General features: G+C 49.9%; 1 pseudogene; it reads left to right on the forward strand.

The window, feature by feature from the left end:
• The first annotated feature begins 4,585 nt into the window (after positions 1 to 4,585).
• Positions 4,586 to 4,739, forward strand: LOC138529142 (5.8S ribosomal RNA; annotated as a pseudogene).
• Positions 4,740 to 10,713: the final 5,974 nt, after the last annotated feature.

Genomic DNA, 10,713 nt, shown 5'->3' on the forward strand with positions numbered 1-10,713 from the left:
GCCAGAGATAGTGCCGGGCCTGAACTTTCATTGAGCCAGGTTTCTGTGAGGAATAGGAGGTCAAGATTGTCCTTAATGATCAGGTCGTTGATGTCGAGGGCGTGGGCAGGTATGGAGCGAGCGTTGAGCAGGGAGGTGTGATGGAAGTGGGTGGTCTGGGGGGGGTAGTGGGTGGGTCAGGGATAGGGGGTAGTATGTTTTTGGACTTGGTCGTGGTGTCAGCACTAAGCATAACAGGCAATGCAGAAACAACATTGGGCATAAGGGCAGCAGTATCAACAGTGTCAACAATATCAACATTTGGCATGGGGGCATCACTAGGCATAACAGGCGGTACATAATCCACATGAGGTATAAGTGCAGCAGAGACAGTAGTGGCAACATTGGGCTTGTGAGCATCACTTGGCCTAGGCGTGGATGGTAGTTCCGCGACAGTGTTAGTAATGGGCCTTTTGATTTGGGCGTCTGGTGAGTTTGGGCGGAGATGAGGTGCAATGGCTTCAGTGTACAATGGTGCCATGGTGCAGGCAGGCCTGTGGGGCACAAGAGTGTCATCCGGGTACGTCGAGTTAGAGTTGTGCCTGCGTGACGGCGGCAAACATCTGAGACCTACCTTTAAGTTACGGTCTACTATATTCGGGGTGTAGATGATAGTGGGGCGGGTGCGCGACCGGAGTTGTGCGTTTCTGAAGCTGCACGGCACTGTGCGCAAAGTAGTAGGGAGGGCCTTCCCCCATGATGGGGGGGGCATGCAGATATTAAGGCAAGTGGCCTTACCTTGTGTGGGGCAGCATAATAGCGCCTTACGCGCCGTCGAGCAGCGGAGAGCTGCAGAGAGCGGCGTCGGCCTTTGCCAACGGCCTTCAAAGATACAAGGCTAGTTCTAGGGCACAGCCAGTGGAGTAACTTTGCTGAACATGGTGGGGGGTAAGGAGGGATATGACATCTAAATGAAAGGGGCCCCTGCCCAATGAGTGGGACAAAATGGTGCCACAAAAGTTGGTGGTGACAAACACCCTTGTCCCTCCTAAAATTACGCCCACAGGCGCAGCATGTTAAGTAATATTTGCCGAATTAGGAGGCGCACAAGGGTGGGGGCAGCGGGCAGGCCAGTGGCCATTAACAGGCATTGATAAACACCCATGATCAGTGCCTGGGCCCTGCCTATTTAATTAAAAATCCAAGCATTTATGATGACCCTGAAGTTAGCTTCTTATTCGCATGCTGAAGTTAACCACTTATTCATCAAGCTTCTTATTCACCGGCTGAATTAAATTAGCTTATTTCAATTTCGTTTTTGGGATTCTGTTTTTCCCCAGAAATTTATATTGGAACTTGCATTTCGGTGTCCAGTCATTTTACCGGAATACATTCAGAGTGGTATGTTTTACCAAAGTAAAAAATACCAAACATTTTAAATAAATATATACATGGAAGTGGGGTAAGGTGTTAAAATGGGTGGGGATAGGGTTAAAATGGTAGGAAAACAGGGGGCTTGGGAGTGAACCCCCCGCATTTTTTAAAAAATCAGTATTTTTTTGGAATGTTGTGCTTCAGTGAAACCACTCTGAATTTTACTTTGGTAAAATCACATATAAGCTGCATTTCCTACAGAAAAATCCATTTGGCTCACATATCTCTTTATTGCTCCTCACTCGCAAGGCATCGGTCTATGAGATTCAAGTGTATTTAGCTTGGGGCACACACTAGCTCTTACAAAATGAAGAGTGTGCCACGTGTTACTCAAGGTATTCCTATAAAGGTATGTCCAAATAAGTAACCAGTCCTTTCCTACTTCAAAATCAACTTGGCTCATAGATATATTGATGTTAACAGGCACACATTAGGAACCCCTCTACTTAAATCTTATTTAATTTCCTTGAAACAAGCAGGAATAGTCAAGATCTTTGGCACCAAATATGGCATGTTCAAGTTCAATGCAATTCTACTGAGATAAGTCTGAATGAGGAACTAGCATTTCCTATGGGAAAATCCATTTGGCTCACATATCTCATTATTGCTTCTCACTCACAAGGTATCCCTCTATGAGATTCAGGTGTATTTAGCCGGAGCCAAACATTATCTCTTTCGAAACAAAGAGTGTGACACATGCTACTCAATGTATTCCTAAGAAGGTTTATCTGAATAAGTAACCAGTCCTTTCCTACTCAACTTCAGGATCCTTCTCACATGTGGGTTGACCGTCCTCAAGGAGGGAAAGGCTCTAACATGGAGGGAAAAGCTCTAGTGCAGCCCAACCAGAGCTCCAGGTTGGCCGGGGTGCTGCCTCGGACCATGGGCACCTGTCTCACACGTGGGTCAGTCTGGTGCCAGCAGCCGCGTTAATGCCAGCTCCAATAGCGTATGTTAAAGTTGCTGCAGTTAAAAAGCTTGTAGTTGGATCTTGGGATCGAGCTGGCGGTGTGCCACGAGGCTAGTGACCGCCTGTCCCAACCCTTGCCTCTCGGGACACCCCCTTGATGCTGTTGACTGAGTGTCCTGGGGCTGCAAGCATTTAAATTGAAAAGTGTTCAAAGCACCCCGGTCACCTGAATACTTCAGCTAGGAATAATGGAAGAGGACCCCAGTTCTATTTTGTTGTTTTTTGGAACTGGGGCCATGATTTTGAGGGATGGCCGGGGGCATTCTTATTGTTCTGCTAGAGGTGAAATTCTTGGACTGGCGCAAGATGAACCAAAGCAAAAGCATTTGCCAAGAATCTTTTCATTAATCAAGAACGAAAGTCGGAGGTTCGAAGATGCTCAGATACCATCGTAGTTCTGACCATAAACAATGCCGACTATCATTCCAGCAGCATTTTCCCATGGTCCACGGAGGAGCTCCCCTAGGAAACCAAAGTATCTGGGTTCGGGGGGCGGGAGTATGGTTGCAAAGCTGAAACTTAAAGGAATTGACAGAAGGGCACCACCAGGAGTGGAACCTCCGCCGTAACTTGACTCAACACAGGAAACCTCACCAGGCACAGACACAGAAAGGATTGACAGATGGATAGGTCTTTCCGAATCTGTGGGTGGTGGTGCATGGCCGTTCTTAGTTGGTGGAGCGATTTGTCTGCTTAATTCCGATAACTAATGAGACTCCTCTAGTTATGCAACTCCCCCCCCAGCTGTTGGCGTTCAACTTCTTAGAAGGACAAGTGTCATTCAGCCACATGAGAATGAGCAATAACAGTTCTGTGATGCCCTGAGATGTCTGGGCCTGCATGCGCGCTACACTGAACGGATGAGCGTAAGTCTACCCATCGCAGACAGGTGCAGGTAATTTGCTGAACCTCATTCGTGATAGGCATTGGGGATTGCATTTATTTCCCATGAATGAGGAATTCCCAGTAACTGTGGGTCATAAGCTTGTGTTGATTAAGTCCATGCCCTTTGTACACACCGCCTGTCACTACTACCAATTGGATGGTTTAGTGACGTCCTCAGATCAGCCCCACCGGGGTCGGCAACAGCCCTGGTGGAGCGCTGAGAAGACAATCAAACTTGAATATCTAGAGGCAGTAAAAGTTGTAACAAGGTTTTCGTAGGTGAACCTGCAGAAGGATCATTAATGGCGGAGCAGCAGGAAGGAGATCCATGGGCTAAACCTTGTTTGCATCCCAAGAGCACACACCCACAGCGTGGGGCGCCCCTCGCGCTATGGTCCGAACAGCATAGCGGTCTGCAGCCCAGGCGCGTAGGGGGATCAGGCACAGGGGAGCAGGATCCCTTCCACTGGAGGGGGCCTGTGGCCCAGCAGATGGATGGGGATGACCGGCAGGGTTGGGTTAACCTGCCGGGACATCCCCAACCAAACACTGGAGAGTGAGCCCAGAGTGGCCCCTCTCCTCTCTGAGCTGGACGCTGAGCAGCCGTGCCGGCTGGGCGTGCTCCTCTCTCCAACCCTCCAGCGGGATGGTGTTGGTGGGTGCACCCCGGTCAGAAGGGAAGTCCTGAGTGGGGGCAGCCGGGAGCCGAAAGAAACCTGGCTGTTCTTGAGGTTTTCCTCCCCAGGTGGACAGGGGCAAGGCACACCAGGCATGCTCTTGGCCATTGTGCAGCTGGGCCTACTTGACGGGCAGGCATAGAGGTTCTAGCTGCCCACTGGTGTAGGGGAGAGATGGCCAGGCTTGCTGGCACAATAGGTGACCTTAACTCATTCCCAGGTACCTGCAGCTCCGTCCGTGTGGCCAGGCTGGGGTTTGAAGACTCTAGTGTTCCCACCAGACCCTTTACCTATGCTGTCTCTAGCCCTCCTCTCCATCCCCACGAAAGGGGAGTGGGAAGTCATGGTTTGGGAAGGATGAGTGGATCGGCTGCATGAGCTGGTGGTGGAGCGGCCTGCCTCCGTCACTGTGGGATGCCCCTGTCGTCGTGCTGCAGACAGTGGGTTGGCTTCCTGGGCTGAGCATCTGGAATGTTTTTGATTTAAAACCATGATGGTCTTGGCCGACTCCAAAGTGGGGAAGCTAGACTGGATGCTTGGCCTTCTTGCAGCACGCGCGGGTGGGATAAGTGGTGATGCCCCTCCCCCCACCCCCTCAGCCTCTCCTCAACAGCAAACGTCTGGAAGAAAAGTTGCCTGTGACTCTTGGCAGTGGATGACTCCGCTTTTGCGTAGATGAAGAATGCATCTAGATGTGAGAATTAGTGTGAGTTGTAGGACACATTGATCATCGACAGTACGAACGCACCTTGCGGCCCCAAGTTTGTCCCGAGGCTATGCCTGTCTGAGGATCGCTTGAATATCAGTCAGCCTGGGGACCCTCCCCATGGCACAGCTGGGGCTGTTGCAGGGACCCTGTTCCCTTTGTCCACCTAAGGTGGGACCCCGTCAGCACTGTCACAGGGTCCCTGGACCTGGCACGCAGGCTTGTTTCCGGTGTGTCTTGCGCTCCCTGTTTCCCTACCTTGTGTGGTTTGGTAGGGCCAGGTGCCCTGCATGCCCCAGTGGTGGTGGCAGGCCTTAAACCTGGCGCACCTTCCCCTACCGCGTGGCACCCGCCTGTGCCGCATGTGACTGCCTGTGGTGTCCCAAGGCTGCCTGCGTCGGACGGCCATGGAGCGCAGGTCTTGTAACCGCATCCAGCGGGCACCCTCCCCCCCACGTGGGCTTTGGCTGCAGATCGGAATAGCGCTCACTAGGCCTTGCTGGAGGCTTGGGGCTGGGGCAACCCCCCATACAGCCCCACGACCTGCTGCCCTGAGATTTGGCTCCCAGACTACGACGTCAGATTAGACCTGGTGACCCGCTGAATTTAAGGATATTAATAAGCAGAGGAACATTTTGAAGCAATAGTTCAAGAGGGTGTGAAATTGTACAGAGGTAAACGGGTGGTGTCTGTGCCATCCACCCGGGGGATATAACACGGCAGGCACGTCGGTTACCCATAACAGCAGATCCCCTTGTGGGACTGCTGCCCGGTGGTGGTGGTGCACCATGATCGGCTCTAGGTGAGCTTGGAAGGCCCCGGAGGGTAGTTGGCTATCCGCTCCAGCAGAGAGTGTTACAGCCACCGGTAGCAGTTCTGCTGTGTCCGCGGGCGCTGAGGGAGATCGACTGCCAATGTGCTGTCCTCCGGCAACTGTACCGCCCCTCTCCGTAGGGTGCAGGGGGACAGGGCCCCCTACTCCCAGTGCCACTGTCGACTGGGGTGGACTGTCCTCAGTGTGCCCTGACTGTGTCACACCACCGAGTAGGGAGGCCCACGAAGGGTGCCAGGGGTCTGCGATGATGTCGGTTACCCGCCCAACCCGTCTTGAAACGCAGACCAAGGAGTATAACATGTGTGCAAATTGGAGGGCCGAACAAAGCCCTGTGGCACAATGAAGATGAGGGCTGGCATGTGCTAGCTAAGGTGGGAGCCCACCGCGGCAGGCACACCACATGCCCGTGATGCCCGCTCTGTCCGGGAGGTGGAACATGAGCATGTGTGATAGGACCCGAAAGATGGCGAGCTATGCCTGGGCAGGGCGAATCCAGATGAAACTCAGGTGGAGTTCCAAGGCGGTGCTGATGTGTAAATCGGTCATCGGTCCTGGGTATAGGGACGAAAGACTAAACAAACCATCTACTAGCTGGTTCCCTCCAAAGTTTCCTCTCAGGATAGCTGGTGCTCGGAAACCCCAGTTTTATCTGGTAAAGCGACTGATTAGAGGTCTTGGGACTGAAACAACCTCAACCTTTTCTTTAACTTTAAGTGGTTAAGAAGCCTGGCTCACTGGCTGGGAGCGTCATCGACTCAGGGCATCTGGATAGCGAGCCGGGCCCTTCCTGTGGATCACCCCAGCTGCAGTGGTCGCCTCTCTCTGTTCTCCTACCAGGGTTGGTGGCTGGCATTCTGCCTCGGCCGGCTAGCAGCTGACTTGGAACTGGTGCAGACTTAGGGAATCTGACTGTTCAATTAAAACAAAGCATCACAAAGGCCTGAAGTGTGATGAGTGGTGCAATTCAAACTCTTTCTCCCCCACAAGCACACTCTCCTCACCTGAGCTGTCCGAGTTGACGGTTTCTTGTAGACGTCGTTGTGCAAGGTAGTCTCTTTCCTTCTTGTGATGAATGTGCTTGTCACGGAGGGAAGCCACAGTGACCGCTGGATAAACAGCTGTCCCGTGACTCCCTTTCCGGAACCAAGCCGGAATCAGGGAAAAACCCAAAAGGGAAAAAACCCTGCGGAGCAGTGTTGACTCTTCAATCCCAGAATATTCGCTGACGAGAGCAATGGAGCGAGGCTTATTGTTGAGTAGAGGAAGTCCTATCGTCGAGTCAGGAGAGACGGAGGCTCCTTGTGGCAGTTAGAATAAATGGCAATGGTTCCAGAAAGAGGAAAAATAGTAGCGTAGCTAGCCAGCTCGGAGGAGCCAACAGAAAGAGAGAAACGGGAAGAATTCCCAGAAATTAGAAGAGAGAAATAGAAAATAGGCACACCGGAGTACCGCCCGGAGTAGCGGAAGGAAAATGGAGGCGTTCCGAGAAAGGAAACAGGAAACACAGGAACAAACAGGAAACCCTCTGGCAGATCCGGCAAAGGATCGGAGCGAGAAAACCCGGAAACAGGAAGTGTCCAAAGTGGGTTGCAACGCAGCGACTACCCGGAGGCGGGGAGATTAAATACTTCCAGCGGCGCTGCATCACGTAACTGGGACTGGTGACAAGAACACAGAGAAAGGAATAAAACACTCTACCTCTGTGTCTCCAGCTCCAACGCGGATACAACCGCCAATTACGGCAATGGCCGTGACGGCGGATGACACGAAGTGGGTGTTGGTGCAATGTGCTTTCTGCCCAGTGCTCTGAATGTCTAAGTGAAGAAATTCAATCAAGTGCTGTGTGAGGGGTCAAAAATGAGAGGTGGACAAAAAGTTGCAATGTTTTCATTGTCAGACATTTTTATTAAACAGAATTGGGTTAAGAAATGCCTCTCTAGGCCTATCCTAAAGAAAGAGATTCCCTAACTAGGAAACAAATATTAAGAATCGGTCTGTGTGAAGTAGTTAGTAACTTAGCAACCGCCCTTGTGTCCAAAACATTCTTATCTGACCCTCACACTAGAAACAAACAACAAAAGGTGCAAGGAAATGTAAATGGCTTGATGTTTTAGTAGAAAATGTTCATAATCAAAGTAGAAAGATACATTTAAAAAAAGTGCTTTCCAATGAGAAATCCTTGAATCCACAGGGTGTTTCCCTTCCCCAGGACCTTTAGGTAGGATGGCAAAAGTGTTTCTTTTGACCAACAGTTTATTTGTATCGCAAAAGTGTCTCTTTATCCAACCGTTCCTTTGGCTCTGTATACTGGATTCATAAAGTTCTTGTTCAAATAATACATTCCATAACATCTAACTATTCCTTTGTTTCTTTGTACTGGATTCACAAAGTTCTTGTTCAAAGGATACATTTTATAATAGTCTTTCTTGAACTTTTCTTGTAACCTTGAAGGATTGTCTGGTGTACTCCTCTACCAGAAATCTTCTTATGGGTTTTTTTTATATCTCCTTGCATACTGCCCTGCCAGGTATCTTCCAAAAATGTTAGTCTTTTATACAACTTTAAGCACCTGATGCATCTACCTACCAGCACTTCTTTCATGTGCTTCTCAGATTCCCTGGTATACTTCCTGACCAGATATTTTGCAACAGTACTAGACTTTCTTCTACAACTTGGACGGATCTCCTGGTATACTTCTCTGACAGGAATCCTCTTGTGGGTTCTTCAGATCCAGCAGTATACACCCCTGCCATGCATCCTCCCACAGTTTTAAGCTTTCCTTTACAACTCTAGTGGATTGCCTTGCATACTCTCCTGCCAGGTATCTTCCCCGAATGTTAGAGTTCTTATACAGTTTCAAACGCCTGGTATATTTGGCTGCCAGGACTTCTTTTATGGCCTTCTTAGATGCCCTGGTATACTTCCCTGCCAGGTATCTTGCCACAATGTTAGATCTTTATACAACCTTGGTGGATTGCCTGGTATACCCCATAGCTAGTAATCCTTCTGTGGGGTTTTGTAGATCCACTGGTATACGCCCCTGTCAAATGTCAGCTGCCTGGTGTATTTCTTTTACAAGGATTTCCTATTTGTTTCACTATCTTTTTCACTAGGCCGTAGCAGCATCTACTTTGTTGTTTTCAATATATTTGCTTAGGGTAACACTTGCTTCAGCTTTCCCGCCACATTTACATCTCATGCATATGTATTTGTTCGTGTTTTGTTGCTGCACTTTACCTTGCCGGTATTCAAATATTCTTCTTATTGGACTTTGAATTGACTTTGAGTTTGGTCTATATTTAAACCACTTTTGAGCATTGTCCATAACAGCAATCTCACATAATTAATTCACTTGATTACATGCTTGTCGGTACACCCTGGGGGTCCCAAATGACTCTGGGCAGACTCACTGGCAGTTCACAGTGTCTCTGCCTTATGGCAGGGCTCTGCGGTGAAGCTTCCTCCCTGGCTTGGCTTCCCATACAATGCAGTTGTTTCCCCAGGGTTTCCTGCAGCTCTGCGTTCATTCGCCAACCACCCTCGGTGGCTTGGACCGGAGAATGCTGCTTCCCGGCACAACTGTAACTCCAGCAGCTCTGCTGCGGCTCAGTCCTTCCACGGTCCTTCAGGTGTGTCTGCTCCACCTCTCCTTCATTCACGCCACTCCGGTATGTGTGAGTCGCTTTCGGGAGGCCGCATGAATATACCCGTTCTTTCTCTGTGGGCTTTCTCCTGCAGGGTTCTCTCCCGTACTGTCTCGCTGCTGTGTGTGGGCACTTTAGGCTGAACAAAACAACTAGTCTGCATGTTCGGCTTTTGGCTTCTCTTATTTTGCATCAACTCCTCCTTCCTCTTCTTCGTCTCAGTCCCTGAGACTTTATGGAAGCAGAAGTCCATAGATGTTATTGGATTTCTACAATGTTGTTCAAATCTTCCCTATAAAGAAACATCAGAAACAGGAGATGTTATTTGTGTGCTGTGATTGTTTGAGGTATAAATAGAGTTTTGTCTAGGGTGACATGAAAAATGGAAGTCTGATCTTTACAATAAGGGGGAATTGTGGGGTGACAACAAGCCATCAAGAACGTGAGTATTATAGGGTTATTGTGAGGGAAAGGGGAGGAATACCGCATCTCATCCAATGGAGTCACCACCTTCCCCCGACAGCTGTCTCTTCCCACGTGATCTTCCCTCATATATCCTCCCCCAGGATCAGATAGCGACTGCCGTCCTCTGGCCATATGGGAGGAGGCCACTGATGGGGAATCGGTGATGACTCCACCGGGAGTAAATATGACCCTCTTAAATAGGCAAATGCCTTGTCATCTAGTGATGTACACAAATGGATGAACGAGATTCCCTGTGTCCCTACCTACTAAACAGCAAAACCACAGCCAAGGAAACAGGCTTGGTAGGATCCATGTTGAGCTTGACTCTAGCCTGGCACGGTGAAGAGACATGAGAGGTGTAGGATACAAAGGCGGCCCTCAGGCTGCCGGTGAAATACCACTACTCATATTGTTTTTTTCACTTTCCCAGTGAGACAGGAGGGTGGGACCCGTGGGGTTCTAGCTTCTGGCTCAAGCACCAGGCTACCACCGGGTGCAACCAGCTCTGCGGCCAGTGGCAGGTGGGGAGTTTGACTGGGGCGGTACACCTGTCAAATGATAATGCAGATGTCCCAAGGCGAGCTCAGGGAGGACAGAAACCTCTGGTAGAGCAGTGTGCCTATCAACATCTATATCTGTGAGCCAAGTTGATTTTGAAGTAGGACTGGTTACGTATTTGGACATACCTTCATAGGAATACATTGAGTAACATGTGGTACACTCTTTGTTTCGTAAAATATAGTGTTTGGCTCAGGCTAAATACACCTGAATCTCAGAGGGATGCCTTGCAAGTGAGGAGCAATAAATAGATATGTGAGACAAATGGATTTTCCCATAGGAAATTCTAGTTCCTCATTTGGACTTCTCAGTAGGATTGCATTGAACTAAGCGTGCCATATTTGGTACCAAATAGCTTGACTATTGCTGCTTGACTCAAGGAACTGTGAGAAACCAAAGGGTGTCTCACTTGCTAGTCCCCGGGGATCTCGCTCTCAGGTGGCCAGTGCACGGCCATCGCATTTGGATCCAGACCCTGGGGTTGGACCAGTGCGGGAGGGTCACCTGGATGAGGGGTCTTCGGGGAGTGGGGCACCAGGTGGCGAGACGCGGTATCCCTC

Source organism: Ambystoma mexicanum, chromosome 7q (genome assembly GCF_040938575.1).
Source record: "Ambystoma mexicanum isolate Mex_15411 chromosome 7q, UKY_AmexF1_1, whole genome shotgun sequence".
In the NCBI taxonomy this organism is placed as follows: Eukaryota; Metazoa; Chordata; class Amphibia; order Caudata; family Ambystomatidae; genus Ambystoma; species Ambystoma mexicanum.